Source organism: Colias philodice, chromosome 8 (genome assembly GCF_061535455.1).
Source record: "Colias philodice isolate Cphi_HAF_F1 chromosome 8, ilColPhil1 Martin Lab GWU primary, whole genome shotgun sequence".
Classification (NCBI taxonomy): Eukaryota; Metazoa; Arthropoda; class Insecta; order Lepidoptera; family Pieridae; genus Colias; species Colias philodice.
Window position 1 is genome coordinate 712,504 of NC_143093.1, and position 19,382 is coordinate 731,885.

A 19,382-nucleotide genomic window follows, 5' to 3' on the forward strand; every position below is an offset into this window, starting at 1 on the left:
GTTTGAAAAATCACATATTTGAGCCAAACAGCGCACGGACCGCGTAAACCCTCTTAACATTTAATCGTTACCTACATTTTAACATCGAACAAAAGATCACTTAAAATTTTATGTTTATTAAAAATACAATGAAAAATAACACAAAGGGAAATAAATGTTGATTAGAAGAAAGAAGGAAACAAACGTCGAAACATTTAGAGATTAAATTCAACATTTAGAGAATTAATAAATACAGAAATGGCGTTTTAATTTTTCAACAACCAGATGGGACCAAGCCCTTATAAATAAGAGTTTTACAGCTTGCGTCGGTGTAGTTTATAGAAGCTATTGTATTTTTCATAAGACAAGTAGGCAGATGGTTGCGAGGAATAAAAGACGAAGCCTAATTTTGTTATCTTGGATAAGGAATATCAAAACTATCAATGAATTAATTCGTAATTTAGGCACTTATTCGGTTATACCAGTTTTCTGTGATTTTATAAATTTAACAGCAAAATATGGAAGTGTATTTTTGTGTTTCATTAGATTACTAACTGTGTCCCGCGGTTTTATCCACATTAATCCGTTCTTATAGCCGGTCACGGGAATGAAATAGGCTATCTAACACTGAACGAATTTTTGAAATCGGACCCATAAATGCTCAGATTAACACGTTTAACCAAACAAACTCTCTTCAGCTTTGTGGTGCAGATTTTAACTAAGTTGTTATACTATTTATGTAATTTTTTCGTTAATAAGAACCCACACTTAATACCTATCCTACTAATATTATAAATGCGAAAGTTTATGAGGATGTGTGTGTGTGTGTGTGTTTGTTACTCTTTCACGCAAATACTACTGAACCAATTACAATGAAATTAAGCACACATATAGAGGGTAGCTTGGATCAACACAGGATAGGTTTTATCCCGGAAATCCCACGGGAACGAGAACTATATACTTTTTCTTTGAAAACGCGGGCGAAGCCGCGGGTGGAAAGCTAGTTTCTTATTAACTGAAATGACTGCATAATTTTTGATTGAGTTATAAACACAAATTCCGACACGTTCAAACTTAGTACCTATTAATAATATTAAGAATCATATCATGAAGATACTTTCGTTCAGCGTTTTATGCGAAATTATTTTTATCTTCCAAATACATTCCATGGATTTATATATTCGAGTCACGTTCCAGCAATTTATATATTCTTTAAAACTTCTGACAAACAGCAAAAACATTGCATCCAAATTTATCCTTGGAGGGTAGTTTGGTATTTGGTAGAAAGTTTATTTAATGTTAACTATAACTGGAAGTTTGACCTATTTTGACAGAAACGTGGACCTTCGCGAATCCTACTGATATTATTATAAATACGAAACTTGAGAAAAGATGTTCGAAACGACTGGTTAGATTTTGATAATATTTTGCAGTGATGTAGCTTATGTACCAGAATAATACATGAGGTATAGACATTATAAATGCGAATGTTTGTGAGGATGGATGTTTGTTACTATTTCACGAAAAAGCCACTGGTCAGATTTGGAAACTTTAGGGTCCGTTTACACAGACCGGCTCGGAGAGGAGAGCAGATTCTTATCACGATGAAAACAGAGTTTTTAGTATTTGTAGTAGGGTTTATTTTTGCGTGTGCACTGCTTTTGACATTAAGAATGCTTGAACGCGCTTGGTGTGAAATAATTGAGCTGACCGGCTCTGATCGCGTACTTTTTCTCGTTCGCGCAGCCGTTCGGCTCCGATTGCATGCGCATCCGCTTTCAGATAGCTTCCAGCCGGTCTATGTGAAATAGTTGGCGGCTCCGCTCCGACCAACTCCAAGCGTATACATATAAGATTCGGTCTGTGTGAAAAGAAAAATGGGCGCCGATGCTCTCCGAGCCGGTCTGTGTCAACGGACCCTTAGAGTAATATAAGTTACTCATAAGAAAAACATATGAGCTATATAGAAATACTTTCCGGGTGAAACCGCGCGGCAATGTATTCCATAAGTTGTTTGTGTCCTTCCGAAGATGTATTGGAGTTGAAATGACGGATTGTCTTTTAATTCAATATTGTCTAAAACTGATAAAAGTTTCTCAACTTCGGGAAGTTTTTGGGGATTATGGATTTAGCTTATGACCGTGACGTTGTTTGCTTTGTCATTGTAATTTAGGGATAAATCCTCCAATTCTAATCCTCAATTAAGACAATACGGAATCTACAGGGTCTCCGGTTTGGCTTCTATCAAACCAAGTTTTGAGGATTAACTTTACAATTTTGCCACTTTTCCTTCAATTTCATCATCATGTTTGTCTTTTAATGTTTTAATTATATTAATTGTTCTATTATTAATGCTTACATCTAAATGGTTTTATTGTTTTTGTATGTTTTATTACCTATTTAGTTTGTAACTGTAAATCTTGTTGCAGTGAAATTTTTTAGGCTCGAATCTTGCCAAAGAATTTTCACACACTTCTGACACGTGTGCTCGGCACACACGCTCTTTTTTATTATCTTTTTATCCTACTTCAATCCGAGTGGCACCAGAGAGTCCAGCTATCCTTACAAATCCAGAATGCTCAAGTATTAATTCACTGGTCGTTTGTCCTGTACATATTGATACAGCTAAGTGCGACCCTTTTCTCATCTCACTGTTTACCTTCACTCTTACCAATTTGCTCATTTTAGTTCCTTCCTGTGTGGATATAGGAATAATTGTTAAGATATAGATTTGATCCCTAGAGAGACCGCCATTTGTACATGTTTTTCTCTTATTATATGCTTTGAAATGTTAAAGTTAATTTTTAGTGTAGTTTGATATCCTACTATACTACTAATATAATAAATGTTTGTTACTCTTTAACGAAAAAACTATTGAACAACATTCAAAAGCACCTTTACGGTAACATAGGTTAAATCAGAGTAACACATGAGCTATAGAAATACTTGATATTGCCCGTGGATTTGTCTGCTTGTGAAACCGCGCGGTACAGCCAGTAAAAATAATTATTAAATCATCGTTAATTCTAAACTACTTTCATTTGTTAGTTCTAGCATGCATATAATTTCGTGGAAAGTTATTATACGCATCTATTATATTTTTTAACGACGCGGTTGGCGCAGTGGTAAAGCAAATTGCCTACTGAGCCGACGGTCCCGGGTTCGATCCCCGGTCAGGGCAAATAATTGTGTGATGAACTCAATTATTTGTTCTTGGGTCTGGGTGTTATTATCTATATATGTATTTATTAAATATTATATTTATCGTCACCTAGTACCCACAACACAAGCCTTAATTGAGCTTACTGTGGGACTAGGTCGATTTGTGTAATAATGTCCTATAAATAATATTTATTTATTATTTATTATCTATATAAAGATTTCATGTAAATAAGGATATGACGGAACCAAGTTACCAATTACTTTCACGATTTACATAGGTTAATAGCGTCCGAGCAAGCGGCGTAGAGCGTTAATAATTAATATATTTTCTAATTTGAAAAGTTATATTTATGCTATCGGAAAAGTATGGAATCTACGAATTGTAGCAGCTCCTAGGAAATGTACGTACTTATAGAATTTCGTAGCTATTTTGGAAATGTATAAAATAATGTTTTAATTTTTTTCTTTTTTTTATTGTAGATAGGGAAGCGCTTGGCCCCAATCTCGCCTGATGGAAAGCTAAGATGTGGTCTAAGATGGTACGCCCTTCCTTAGCAGGTACCGGTTCACTCTTCGCGAGAAATTATACCATACATACATACATATCCGAACAAATGACATTTCCTAGGAATTTTATACAATGACGGTTTACATACATTACCGATGACATTTATATTTTGAATGAACTTACCGCTCTATAGGGGACCATTAAAAAAAGTGCTCAAACTACGCTATATGTTGCAGAGTATTCTTTTCAGCACTACGCTGTTACATTTAAGTTTTAACTTTCTAGCGCGGTTTGTAATAAACGATTTTTCTTTATTTTAACTGTGTTGCAGTTCGCTCAGTGAACATTTGTTGTTTGACTACATTTATTTAGTTTAGTTGTGCTTTAACTTTTTATAAATAACAATAAAATAATGCCACAGATTATTAAATAGTATCAACGTTAAAATACTTAAGAGTTAGTTTTATGTAGGTGGAAAATGCAATGTTTTTTTTTTCATTTTCAATAGGTACCTACTTACTACATAAGTTAAAGTTTTTTTTTTGTTTATCCGACTTTAGTTTTTGAAGTGAAACTTCTTTATCGGGGTTGGAAAAAAATTTAGTGTAACATTTTTTCGTTACGCGTGTCATTTTTCCGTTACGCGCATCTTTTTCTTATCCCTACCACGCGTGATTATAAAATAAAGTAAAAAATAGTTATTTACGTATTTCTGTAAAGTTGCATATTATTATAATAAATTATTTTTTGAAAAATAAGTTTCACTTTTTACGTGTGTAGGTACACTAGTACACGCACACTTTTTTTTATTTTTTATCAGTCGTTGGAAACATTTAAGAATATACAGGTAGAGGTATTATTATTTTGAAGTCGGTTAATAAAACAAAGGTATTGAATTCGTTTAAGTGAAATTGCTTTTCACGAATAGTAATTTTGTGGGAAAGCTGGGGATGTCGTTAAAAAGCAATCTTAAAACAATACTCTTTTTCATTCATTCAATTGTGTCGAATTATTTATTTTGCGTTATGTCTTGGTTAAAGTTAATTTAGTTTAAATTAAATAAATAATAAATAGTTTAAATATTTTTTAAGATTTTTTTTGGAAGTCGGTTAAAAACTTTTAAACGTATTTTGTTACCATTTACTGCATCAGAAAGGCGTGAAACTTGCTATAGGGTTTATAATATTTATTATTATAATTATTAATTACTAAGATTAATAATATTGTTGGATTAAGAGCAAATTAACTCCGCATACATGTGTATTTTGTAGTAAATAAAATTAAACATTGTATTATTATAATCATACTAAATTCAAGATAATATAATTCCAAAACATTTCACATTGTATTCCAATCTCTACATTATGTGAGCTGCGAATTTGTTCAACCCTTTGGTTCAACCCTTTATTAAATGCTGTCAACCCTGCATGTCATCTGTCAATCATTATTTTTGCGCGCCATGTGTTACAAATGCTATTCGTTTTCATTAAATTAACGAAAAACGATTTATTATACGTTAAACAACTGATGGTATAAATTATCTGTAGTAATATTATAAAGCTGTAGAGCTGTTTGTTTGTGTGTTTGCTTGAACGCATTAATCTCAGGAACCATGAGTCCGATATGAAAAAACATTTCACTGTTAAATAGTCCTTTTATCGAGGAAGGAAGAGGGGAAGCTATATATCATCACGCTTAGACCAACAGTAGCGGCGAGATGCGGGTAAAGCCGCGGGACACAGCTAGTTGTAAATACAAAATAGTTGATTATGATTGTTTGGATGGATGAATATTATGTTTATAACGTTATCACGCTAGATCGGATGAATGGATCTGAGATAGATTATATTCTGACATAGCTATGTAATATAGAGCCTATGCCATAATATCCATACTAATATTATAAATGCGAAAGTAACTCTGTCTGTCTGTCTGTTACTCAATCACGCCTTAACTACTGAACCAATTTGCATGAAATTTGGTATAGATATATTTTGATACCCGAGAAAGGACATAGGATAGTTTTTATGGAACGGGTTTTTCTTTGAAAACGCGGGCGAAGCCGCGGGCGGAAAGCTAGTACTCTATATAGCCTATATTATGTACCGATACTATGTGATGTAGCGAACGTACTACTATTTATTTTTTTAAAAGACTTAAGTACTATTACTATTTAAATAATATACTAGCGAACCGGGCGAACTCCGTTTCGCCACCAGAGACACCTTTTCTTTGCTATAAACCTTACGGAGCCCGAGACCTTTCCAACGAATGCAAAACCGTGGAAATCGGTTCGTGCGTTCTGGAGTTATAGCGTCAGGAAGGAAAACCCGACTTATTTTTATATAGTAGAAGATAGATTAAACAAGCTTCAACTTAACCCATACAATAAAATTTTCCACTTGAACCACTCTATCTATTAAAAAATCTTATCACAAAATTAGTTGAGTTGTTTTAAGCAGATATTGAATCAAAATCCGTTGCGTATTTCTAAATATTTAAGCATACATAGGGGCAGATGGACTCTGGGAAGCGACTTTGTCTTATACTATGTAGTTATTCGTATATTATTAATCGATTTCATTCGAATCATTGCGATACGTGCAGTCGAACAAACAATATAATAGGGCATCTTTAATATGAATTAGTACGTTAAAGTTTTGCCTGCCCCGCAGAAATAAATACATGTATTGCATAAATGAAATTATTGTTCTGTCGTTAATAAACACCGATATGCAGAAATTTAAACTGAAACTATAGAATTACTGCTAAACGTGCAAAACTGCACATTGCGGTTTCACCCAATTTACATCTAAATTAACTTTTAGACAGTTAAATTTATTTGATTACCTGACTTACCCAAAAAAGAGGTATTATTTATCATGTCCATAATATTATGTTTATTTCTTAATACAATTGATCGACATTTTCGTAATCTTATAGAATGAAGTATCATCAAAAATATACACAACTTTTAAACATAAATAAAATAATTTAAGAAGTATTTATATACGTGATTTAATAGATATACTATCGTTATTTAAAACAGTATTTATTCGGGTTATTAAAACGTTAAAATATTTGATCGTCCATCTTGAAACAGGAAAAGTAATTTGTAAATAGTTCCAACTAATGTTATTTATACAAAGTCGAGGATTTATTTATAAACTGAGAAACTGTGCGTAGGAGTTAATTTGTTGCTGTAATATGTAACAATTAGCAATGGGATTGTTTAGAATTATTTAAACAATACATGTTATAATTAGAAAGTGGTTATACTGAAATTATTATGAAGTTAAGCTTACACGTTCTGGGGCTAAGTTCTAAATCCCCCATATGGTCAGGTCTGGTTTAAGTCAAGTAGAATTAATAATAGCCCTTTGGAGCAAATGTATCAGACCTTACCTACAGTTACCGGATAGATCTTTATATACCTACTAATATAAATAGCTTAAAAAAACTAAAATACGCTTTAATGAGGTGATGTTATAGAATTGTCACCGATACCTGATATTATGTGAAAAAAGTTTAAATTAAAAAAAACGAGTCTAAAAAGGCGGTTACATACAAACATACAGGTGAAGATATATTTTTTTTTATATATATTTCGGGACTATATTCACACACGGTACGATCTGATCCCATATTAAGCTTCCGCTTGTGTTATGGAAACCAGATGGCTGATAAACATACATATATAATTTTAAATAAATACTTATATAGATAACTAGCGGTCCGCCCCGGCTTCGCCCGTGGTACATATTTACGTATTCTCTACATAAAAACCATCCTCGTACTTCAAGGAATATAATATAAAAAAGAATTATCGAAATCGGTTCAGCCGTTCTCGAGTTATGCGCTTACCAACACATTTTGCGATTCATTTTTATATATAAGAAGAAGATTAACACCCAGACACAGAGCAAACATCTATGTTCATCACACAAATATTTGCCCCGGGTGGGAATCGAACCCATGACCAGTGGCTTGGAAGGCAGGGTCACTACCAACCAAGCCAACCGGCCAGTCGATAATATAAGCGTGTTGAAAGAATCGTATGCATTTGATCATGAGATGATTTTCAGCAAAGTGTTGAGCCTGTGAAGGTTTGAGTTTGTATCTCCGTCACTGTAGGTACCATAGGCGTAGCCGGAGTGCAGAGATAGTAAAAACTAAATGTAATTTATTTTATACTAGCCTCTCGTTCTAGATGACCCGGGTATTCTGTGTCAGTTTTTCAAACTATACTCAGTTATTATTTGAAAAAAATTGATCAAAAATTGATCCAGCTGTTCTCGAGTAGTGTAAATAATACGAACTTTTATTTAAATAAAGATATATCTATTTTAAAAGCACGTTCTTTATCACGCTGCAGCTGGCATACAGTATGATTATCTACAAGTTTTTTTCTAGTTTCAATTAACTCGTGCATTCTGTTCTTGCACACTAATGTTTAATTAATTATTTCGAAATAATATTTTGAATTAACTAAATATTTAAAATATAAAATACAGTACTTTATAATCGAAATCCAATTGAAATTTAATTTATGTTCGGAAAGTCGTTTGTGAGATGAAAGGAAAATACTTGATGTAATTTAAATGCGGTCTAAAAATATTATTATTAACTACGAAATCAAACGCCTTATTAATTTTTCACAACAACTGATTCAGTGATTTTAACAATCAAAATTACGTAGAGCCATAATCTAACTTAAAATTAAGTTAAAGCTAAAAATATTAACATTAGGAAATAACAATATGTACTCTTCTTTTTTTATTTGTTTATATAATATAATAGTATTTATTTAATAGAGTAATATGATGTTGAATTTACTTGCTAGTAGAAGCAACATCAAGAAACTTTATTTAATAATTAAAATTCTTTAAACCAATTATAAATACCTAATAGGATACACTTACATTATTATTGTTATTATAAAGTTGTTTTATTTATTTTTTATTTATTTTGGATCCCTTGAAATAATTATATTTAGTTATGAAAATTTCAGTTGGATACTGTTAAAGCTGTTTGAGAACTAAACTACTAACTTTAGTATTCATGTTTCTCCTAAAACTTAGACAAAATTATGTTTCCATTAATTTAAGAAGACAACTCCTGAAAATATTTGACACCCCCATTGTTGCAAAAGGAAATGAGTTGCAACTTTTAGTGTCCCATCAAAAAACGTCAAACAAACTTGACACAAACCAACGGAAAGAATACAAAAGCACTTACATCACATCCTGTTGACACGAAAACGCCACTTTTAATGAGCAAAGACGGGCCAAAGTGTCACCCTTACACTTCACAACACTCGACCAAATTGACAAGTCACTTAAAGTGCGATGCCACTGCTTCGTTATAGAAAAAAAATTAAAACGTCAAATGTCAGGAAAAAAATTCGAAAGAAATTCGTAAATGAAATTCGGAATTCGCGCCCGAATCTGCCAAAGTTTGGTGTGCGGTCACGACACTCCTCCGCGACGATCTGAGCTTGACTGAGCTATCGCGTACACCGTGGGCGATGTCAGACACTTTATATTTTAATTAAAAGTGACCAGGCTTAAAGGCTCCTGTCATGTGGTTAAGATTTTAAGGGAACCACGACCCTTGGAAGCGCCAAAATTTTCGAGTTAAAATGTCTGTCAATATTGAAAAAGCTGTTAAGATGAAAGAAAGTGTGCTAAATTCGGGAGCTTTTTTCGCTCTACAACAAGTACGAAGCTCTTATCTAAATAAACTAGCCACCCGCCCTGGCTCTCGTTTCATTATTAACGTTAAAATAATGTTATATACCTATATAAAGAGTACCAATGTCTAGCATAAAGTATCGTGTTTCTTCCCAACTTTTTATTTGCGTGGGTAAGTAACATGAGATATTTAACGTAATATGATTGCTTGCGATACATAGACAGACAAACAATCACACTTTTTATAATATAAATAATAGCTATATAATAACATTTTTATTTGTTACATTATTCTGCATTTACTTCGAAACGACTTTACCCAACTGTATTGTCTTGTGTTTATGTATTATGCCTTTAGAAATGAAGACTATTTAACGGATCTAAAACGCAATTTATTCATTACTCACTTTCCGTCCGCGGCTTCGCCTGCTATCTATTAACTCTACTCACACTCTATCACTCTATCTATTAAAAAACCGCATCAAAATCTGTTGCGTAGTTTTAATGATTTCAGCATATATTGAGATAGAGAAAGCGACTTTGATGGGTTATACTATTTAAATGATATTATTTATTTTTTTTACTATTTTGTATTATTATGTTAATTAATAGTCCATAATAAAACTTAAAAAAAGTTATTTCCATAAATATTGCAAATAAAAGCAGACAAAGTTACGTGCGTCAACTAGTATGTGTAATTGATTCGTGGATGTCTGGTATAATCTGATATTTGTTTGCGATGTAAATATCAAATCGAATCTCTACGTGATTGTTTATTAATTTCGTTGGAATGTTTTACATATTTTTTGTTGAGTTCAAAAGGATTTTCAATTCAATATGTATATTATAATAGTAATATGAGTATTTTATAAAAATATTTTTCTTTGATTGTACCAACTAAATGCTGAAAGTAAAACCTTACTTAAAAAAAAGACGTGTGGCACTCGAGGACTGCCGCGGTAAAGCTATTGCATAGCATGCCTAGCTTCTATCGCAGGCCTTGAGCGCGGGGACAGAATCGAGAAATTCCGTAACGAAAAAACCTCACGCTTCCCACTCCGACGGGCTCGGAGGTGTGGCTTGAAGGCAAAGCATGCAATAGCTTTTCCGCGGCAGTCCCCGAGTGCCACACGTCTTTTTTTATTTATCCCACATCCCCACCATGCCCTAGCATCATGCTGTAGCATCATGCCGTAGCATCACGCCGTTGTATCATGCCGTAGCATCATGCCGTAGCTTCATGCCGTAGTATCATGCCGTAGCATCATTCCGTAGCTTCATGCCGTAGCATCATGCTGTAGCATCATGCCGTAGCATCATGCCGAAGCATCATGCCGTAGCATCATGCCGTAGCATCGCGCCGTAGCATTACGCCGTAGCATCACGCTGTAGCATCACGCCGTAGCATCATGCCATAGCATCACGCCGTAGCATCATGCCGTAGCATCATGCCGTAGCATCACGCCGTAGCATCATGCCGTAGCATTACACCGTAGCATCACGCCGAAACACATGCCGTAGCATTGCGCCGTAGCATCACGCCGTAGCATCACAGCGTAGCATCACGCCGTAGCATCACGTCGTAGCATCACGTCGTAGCATCACGTCGTAGCATTACGTCTTAGCATCAAGTTAAGCCGGGTCCAGGTCGGGTTTTTTCAAATGTCGTTTGTTAAGGTAAAAACGCCAGAACTATTTCTAAAAAGTATCAGGAACTGTAGAACTCAACTGCACGCGATAAGAACTCACATTTTTTTTTTGATCTGCTAAAAATGATCTGCTACGGGAAGTTGGCAGATCATTTTTTCAAATGTCGTTTTTTAAGGTAAAAACGCCAGAACTATTTCTAAAAAGTATCAGGAACTGTAGAACTCAACTGCACGCGATAAGAACTCACATTTTTTTTGATCTGCTAAAAATGATTTGCTAAGTTCACTAACATCCTGGTTGGGTGAAGCCGGGTAAACTACTAGTTTTATATAAACAAGAAATCAATTTTAGTGCGTCCTACACTTGCTAACACCTACATCTAAAGTCTCAACCCCTCATGTTTGCGCCTGACAGGTTCTGCATAAAATATAACTTAGGTATATACTATATATGTAGTTTCTTTTAAGCTAAAAAGTGAGAAAATTATACATTTATGAAACTTCGAGAATGTTTAGGAAAATGTTTTGCGAAGGTATTATTTTAGACAAGTTTCGTTAAACTATAATTCTCAAAGGATTTAAAAGCCTTTTCCGCTCTCAAGTATTACATTCGAAAATAAATTTAATCTCTTATATATAAAATTCTCGTGTCACAATGTTAGTCTGCATACTCCTCCGAAACGGGTGGACCGATTCTCATGAAATTTTCTGTGCATATCGGGTAAGTCTGAGAATCAGCCAACATCTATTTTTCATATGTACCACGGGCGAAGCCGGGGCGGACCGCTAGTATTTATGTAAAACAACTTTATAAATACCTGTTCTTTTTATGTTTAATATTATGGATAAATAAAATTAAAGTAGCCAAAGAAATAAACAACTTTGAGTTTTTAAAGCTTAACTACAACATTTTTGCGAACTTCCGCCCTTTCATAAATAATACGACCTCTTGCTGTTATTTTTCAGCTTGTCACAATCCAACAGAGTCGGTTCATCCTTTTCGTACACACAAATTAAATTGTTAATTGTTTTCAATTCTCAGTACATATTTATATAAAAATAGAATTTGATTTATTTGCTCTAAATCACATATTGTTTTCCACTGATTATGATGAACGTTATATATGAGATGTTTTGAGATAGTACTCGAGAAGACTTAAGAGTTAAGAGATTTTATTGCGTTTTGTGTAAACGAGCAATTTTACGAGCGGATATATTATATCTAAAATTTTATTGTACCAAATATATACACTTAAGTATTATAAATTATAATATATGCAGACATCAAGAGTATAAAAGGCGCCAATCGTTTACTAAACTAATAATTAAAATTGGAAATTTCATTTCTTGTTATGTATTTCATAACTTGAGTGATTGTTATATGTACATGAGAGAGCAAAATGGTTGAAACGCATTATATATCATCAAAGTCACGTATCATCAAGTTAGTATTATAAAAAATTGTACTTTAAAACAGCATAATATAAAGTTTTGAATTACGACAAACATGATAATACTGTGAAGGGATACTAAAATATTCACAAGGCGGGAATCGAATCTCTAGCTTTGGCTTTGACGCTTAACCGCCTACAAGTGAAACCACAGGGCACAGCAAGGTTAAAATATATATAGCTTATAATGAAGACAAAAATGTTGTGTGGTTTGATGAAACCACGGTAAAAGTGAAACTTAAACAAAATTATCGTATTTGTACGATAATTATCGTACGGTTCCGAACACTGCTTTATACCTACTCGGCAGCCGACCGTCACGCGACATGCGCTACACAGACCAAAAAGTTTGAGACGATGTAATAAAAGTTTCACTTTAAAAACTATTTTATTTTATGTAACAAAATTTTTTATTAAATTTCTCGACGTTTCCACCGCTCGTCTGCTCAGCCATTATTTAAAGTTAGAGGACATAAATTTAAATAGGAATTTTCTAATAAAACATTATCCCTGACACTCTACGTGATGATATTTCGCTTTTGAAAGGATTTTTCCGTTGTTTAACGACGAAATCTGCTCTTTTCACTTGAGTGCTAGTATTAAGCTGGTTTTACGGGAGTTCTCGTAAAATTACAAATTTATATGAGTTCTTAGAGTGGTTTGAAGATTTCCAATAACATTTTCTGGTTTATGGAAAACATGTGATTTATATCCGAATTTGTTATGGACTTGTATTTCCAGATTTGGGACACAAGGTTATATATATACTTGATATTGAAACTCAATCTCAATTTGTTTCTTGTTAACATTTTTAAAATAATGTTAACTTGACTCTACACTCTTTAAGTAAGAAATAACATCACATTTAAACAAAATTATTCATTTTTTCCCATTATAGGGGTGGATTGTTGAATCGTTCTCTATTATAACGTTATACAAAATACAAATACAGTAGTTTTAATTTACAGTTTTATTTTGTTCATGTTTACATAGTCAATATAAAATCACCTACTTGTTTTTTCGCAATTATTAAGTATAATTGATTTTTAGAAAGAAAATTTTGACACCATAGGTAACGCCACGGGAAACCATAGTGAAGGTGATAATCAATAAAAATAATAACAAAGTCTACGGGAGAAGAGATATTTGGCAATGTGCCCCAAGAGCCAGTCAGTTTTCCATTGAAGTTGTAAACACCATGTCCCCTTACGCAACCCTGTTCGCTTATTTTGGGGTACGTTTATTGTGATTTTTTTCTTTATAAATATTATGTACGTATTTAAAAAAATTAAACAGTTTTTGAGTGGAGTAATATGCAGTTAATTTGTTGTATTTGTTGCCTGTATGTTTATACAGTTATATAAATAATTAACTGTGTTTTAAACCCGTTAAAATGTGTTTGTAACGGACGCGAAGGACCAAAAATGCGTTTGTTTCATGGCGGGAGATAGGGTCGAAGAAATATTATGTTGCACTCAAATTGAAATTAAAAAAGGTACCTACGCTATGTTTTGATAATATTTCTTGTTACTGTGTGTTTTCATTGTTTACGTATAGTATGATTACTGTTGCTATCAGTAAAGCTTGAAATATTACGATTAATAATATTTTAATCACGATTTAAATCCGGTAAACTATACTCGATCCAAATTTACTTACCTATAAAATTATTTAAGAATACTTCTTACATTTCTGAAATATCATTTTAAATAATCCATATAAAACTGGTTTTCAGTTAAAATATATGAGTGTATTGTGAATAAAATGAAGTGGTTTCTGTGAAGATTGTCAAGAAGGAAGACACTTAAAGTACGAAAGATATCGAGTGTGTGTATTTTTAAATCAAGTTTCATCAAAAAATGTCTTGACATTATATTTATTGTTCGTATAAAATAAGAGTTAAAACTTCAGGACACTTTTTGTTTGTGAAAAATAAATTAAGATACATATTAAACAAAGTAAAAATAAAAAGTACAAATAAAACTGACCGGTTGGCTTGGTTGGTAGTGGCCCTGCCTTCCAAGTCAGAGGTCGTGGGTTCGATTCCCACCCGAGGCAAATATTTGTGGGATGAACATAGATGTTTGCTCCGTGTCTGGGTGTTAATTATCTATATAAGTATTTATTTAAAATTATATATATATATGTATGTTTGTCAGCCATCTGGTTTCCATAACACAAGCGAAAGCTTAGTATGGGATCAGATCGTGCCGTGTGTGAAAATTGTCCAGAAATATTTATTATTTATTTATTAAACAAAGTGTCCAAAAGAAAAAAAATAATAAGAAATAATCAGATTGTTTAAAACGTAGATAAAAATAAGCATCCTGTGTAATATCTCGCATCTAAAAAAAACTTTCTACAAATCGCTTCAACCAAGTGAATTTAATATAGCCACTGAGCTATTTATCTAAATTAAAGCAAATAGATAAACATAAACGTGGCCTCATAAACTTAAGAGTACAAACAAACATAAATGTATGACATCATTGAGAGAGACACGCATGCGCAAACCTGCATCCCCAACACTTATTTGTCAATTTAACTACGATCAAAGGAAAATCATTTAAATTACCTCATCGAGAAACCGTCATTTCGCCTTTTGAAGTTTGCAAAAAATTGCGGTCATATTTTTGTATAAGGAAGAACATAATTGCGGAAGAATTATATGCATGAAAATTAGGGAAATGAGGAAAATGAAGTGAGATGTAAACGACTTTTTGGAAAAGAGGGTTGTATATTAGTGAATTTCCTTTATACATTACTAGATATCCGCCCGCGGCTTCGCCCGCGTTTGCAAAGGAAAACCCGCATAGTTCCCGTTCCCGTGGGATTTCCGGGATAAAAACTATCCTATGTGTTAATCCAAGTTACCCTCTATATGTGTGCTAAATTTCATTGTAATTGGTTCAGTAGTTTTTACGTGAAAGAGAAACAAACATCCATACATCCATACATCCTTACAAACTTTCGCCTTTATAATATATATTAGATATTAGATTAGAAGTTGTATATTATAATATATAATATAAAAATATCTATAGGTACTTAATATTATAAAGCTGAAGAGTTTGTTTGTTTGAACGCGCTAATCTCAGAAACAACTGGTCCGATGTGAAAAATTCTTTCGGTTTTTGATAGCCCATTTATAGAGGAAGACCATATATTATAGGCTATAATATATTATCACGCTAAGACTAACAGTGTAGTAGCGATGTCCTCTCTAGTACGTAGTACATAGTAACTCAATGCTACCAATACGTTCTGCTAGCTTCACCTGAATGTTTTTAAGTAAGAGCCGATTTCGACCAGCTGTAAGCGCAAAAATTTAGTTCAAACTTTGTACATAATTATGTCAAGGATTGGTAACAATATAATTTCATGAGTTCTATTAAGGCCGTGTACGCGGTCCGTGCGCTGTTTGGCTCAAATATGTGATTTTTCAAACCAGATTGTCCATCAACCACTTATCTTACAAACATATGAATTACTAATAATTTTAGGAAATTTTATTGTCTATGTAGTTAGTTAAGAGTTTTTTTCAATTAATACAGTATTTCTGAATACCATCAAGATAACTGAGCCGATGATTACTTGATTTCACTTTTAGTGTCAATTTCGAAGCTAAAAATATCTGAAATTGCTGACAGATCTAACACACAATTATTTTTAACTAACTGCAAAAATCCTTATTAAAATAGTTAGTTAAAAGATTTTTTTTATTTTGGACTCCTAACTTACGAAATTAAAATCCGAACAATGTGAATTTTTTTAGAAATTATAGTCGACAAAATGATTATTTTCCCCAAGATATTTGACTTTATTGAATATAATTTATACATATTGCAATAAAAGAATGTCTTACTTATAAGATAAAATTTAAAAAATCAACTAAGGTCATCGAGATAGTATACGTACTACTAGAGGGGTTATTCCAAACAAAAACATTGCGCGCGGCCGATGTGGTGGGGTACGTGTGGAACGAGCGAGGCGTGGCTTCAAGTTCAAAGATTAAGCAATGCGTGCAGATGCGACACATTGTGCAATCTGTTTACTCGGTACTATCTGGTGGTACTGATACTAGGGAATTAATAAAACGAGGATTTTATATTAAACTATGTATTTTAATTTCCTTTAAATAATATCAATTTAGTAAGCTTTTGTCGTTTTGTGTAGTAATCAATAGTTTTATCAGTTTTTGCTTCATGATGTAATCGAATTTTGGAGTATTGGTTTATAATAGCCCTAATTAAATGGATACGATGATTCAATGTTGATGGCGTTTACGTATAAGAAACTCACATTTTGAAAAATCTCACGTGAGATTCGAGGATGGGGGAGGGGTTGAATAAATTCTCACGACATCTCACCAGGGGGGGAGGGAGGTGCAGAAAATTTTAAAAAACACCTCACGTAATTTATGGATGCCCCCTTACTCGATCACAATTTTTGTAACGAATGTGAAAGACGAAACAATAAATACGCAAAGCGGCTTTTACTATAAACGGAACTACATTTACAAATATACTTTATTTATTGAGTTATAAGGTTGCTTCCATTCTGTTTATTTACATTCTCAAAAACATCAATCGCCGCAGAGGTGGCTTGCGACAAAGGCGGCTTGTGTCAAAGGCCTCGGCGATATCATTTAAGAACATAATATTATGTACTTTAGGCAAACTTGTAATAAGATCTATTTTACTTTCTTATTATTCCATTTGACAAGGATATTGGGTAAGATACCTATTGGAATAATTTTATTATTATGTATGTACTTATTAAATCCGCGAATAAAAAAAATTTTTAGTCGTGAATATAGAAATTGGGTCGCATTTTTTTAATCCGCGAATAGTGAAAACACGAATAAATTTTTCTGTGAATGTTGTGTTTATTTGTAATTGTTGTGCATAATAATTTATAAATCCTATTGGAACAACTGTTGATTAACCTTTTTTTAATAAATAAAAATAGGTAAATAAATAAATATTACTTAATATAACCTACCGTTTTACTTTGCGTAGTCGGGTAAAAGTATAAATATTTAGGTACTACACCACGGTAATCTTTCCTAGTATATATACATAGTTAAAAAAATCCAGTTACATTTTTTTAACAGACTCATCGATAGTGTCACGTCTGTGCTGTTAGTCTATGAAAAATGGCGCGAAACGCGTGGTGATTTTTCGCAAAATGATAACAATATTAGTAAAATGCATGACTTACTCATAATAAGGAAACTTACTGGTGAAAAGTCACTCCTCGGGCTTTGTTTGTATTATGGGAACTTGTAAAACAATATCTAAGCAAACACGAAGGCATTTTGAACAGAGCAATAACACGTGTTGACGCGGCAAGCGGGGGGCACAGTCCGACACAGACTAAAGAGACTTGTGATTCTTACCTCTAGCTCGTGTTAAAGAGAGTGTAGTAGCGATCGTCTCTCTAGTACGTAGTACATACTATCTCGATGACTAAGGTACCTCTATTATTTTTCTACAATTTTTTTTAAAGTACTATAAAACACTGCGCGTGACCCGATTAAAATCAGTCGGCAGCGAGCCTTTCCAGAGAGAGGACATGTTGCTCGGCGCTCTCCTGTGGACCTATGCTGTTCATAGTAAAAGGATAGCGCAAGCCGCGATCTATCGTAATAGATCGCGGAGTTTTTGACTTGCGTTAAATAGAATATGCGCTCTTAAAGCGTATTTTTACATATTTTTTAACAAAACTTTTTCTGTTTCAGCTCTACTTCCTCTTCATGCTGATATTCTTCATAATCCTCTGCATCACGTTCGTCCTGGTTATTCTCTGGTACAATAAGAAGCATGGACTCAGTGCCTTCGATTGTCATGAAGATACACCAATAAGAAGACCAATTATTAACGATCCTGGACCTAGTAGAATGCAGTCATTGTAATGTGAATGTACGGACTTCATTCAGAATATTTTGACGTGACAACGTCTTATAATTCGATAGAGCCAGCTGCACGCACGAAAAAACATGACTCATGCGGCGTTACCTCGCTCTGAGGCGTTCCATGTAAGGCTTGAAGTGCGAGCGAGAGCGCGGAACGAGCGACAAAGAAGCATAATCGGACGTTTTCACGTTCAACTATCGTCAGTACACCGACTTTACAGACAACCAATTTTATGTAATACATTTTGGAACGAAAGAAAAAAACATTTAGTCGACACAGTTTGACATGAAAATAAACAATATAAAGGTTCAGTTTTTTGCCATTTCATTCCGGAACCCTAAAAAGCAACGTTAACGGTGTGTCCCGCAAAAAAAGGATTCTACGAATACTAATAAATGCTAAAATATCTCTGTCTGTCTGATATTGATGAAATTTGAAAGAGAAATAGACTTGGAGAGGTATTTTGTCAAGAAAATAAAATGCGAGTAAAATACGGGATGGAAATAAGACGTCTTGACGTGAAGCTAGTTTAGTTATAAATTTTCTTGCAAGTGAATTTGTGTCTGTGAAAATAAAGTGTGTTTCTGATTTATTGACAACTAGAGGTCCGCCCCGGCTTCGCCCGTGGTACATATTTCGCAATAAAAGGTAGCCTATGTCCTTTCTCGGGTATCAAAATTTCTCCATACCAAATTTCATGTAAATTGGTTCAGTAGTTAAGGCGTGATTGAGTAACAGACAGACAGACAGACAGAGTTACTTTCGCATTTATAATATTAGTATGGATATGGAACTGAGAGATACCTGGAAGTAAAGTAAACACTGTTTTGTGCGTATTGCGTTATTTATTCAAAGGCACTTATTTGTAAGTTATATTATGCTAAACTAGCATTCCGCGCGCGGTTTCACCCTCTCTGTCTAAAATCTAGTAAATTATATAGGTACTAAAACCTTCATATATCCGTTGCGTAGTTTTAAAGATTTAAGAATACATAGGAATATAGGGGCAGAGAAAGCGACTT

General features: G+C 33.5%; 1 protein-coding gene across 1 annotated transcript in view; it reads right to left on the reverse strand.

Moving 5' to 3' along the window:
* AstA-R1 (allatostatin A receptor 1) overlaps window positions 1-9,132 on the reverse strand; it is a 152,294-nt gene extending 143,162 nt beyond the window's left edge. Inside the window, exon 1 of the mRNA XM_089697738.1 lies at window positions 8,888-9,132. The gene's annotated coding sequence lies outside the window, so the exon portion shown is untranslated. The remainder of the gene's footprint in view (window positions 1-8,887) is intronic.
* Window positions 9,133-19,382: the final 10,250 nt, after the last annotated feature.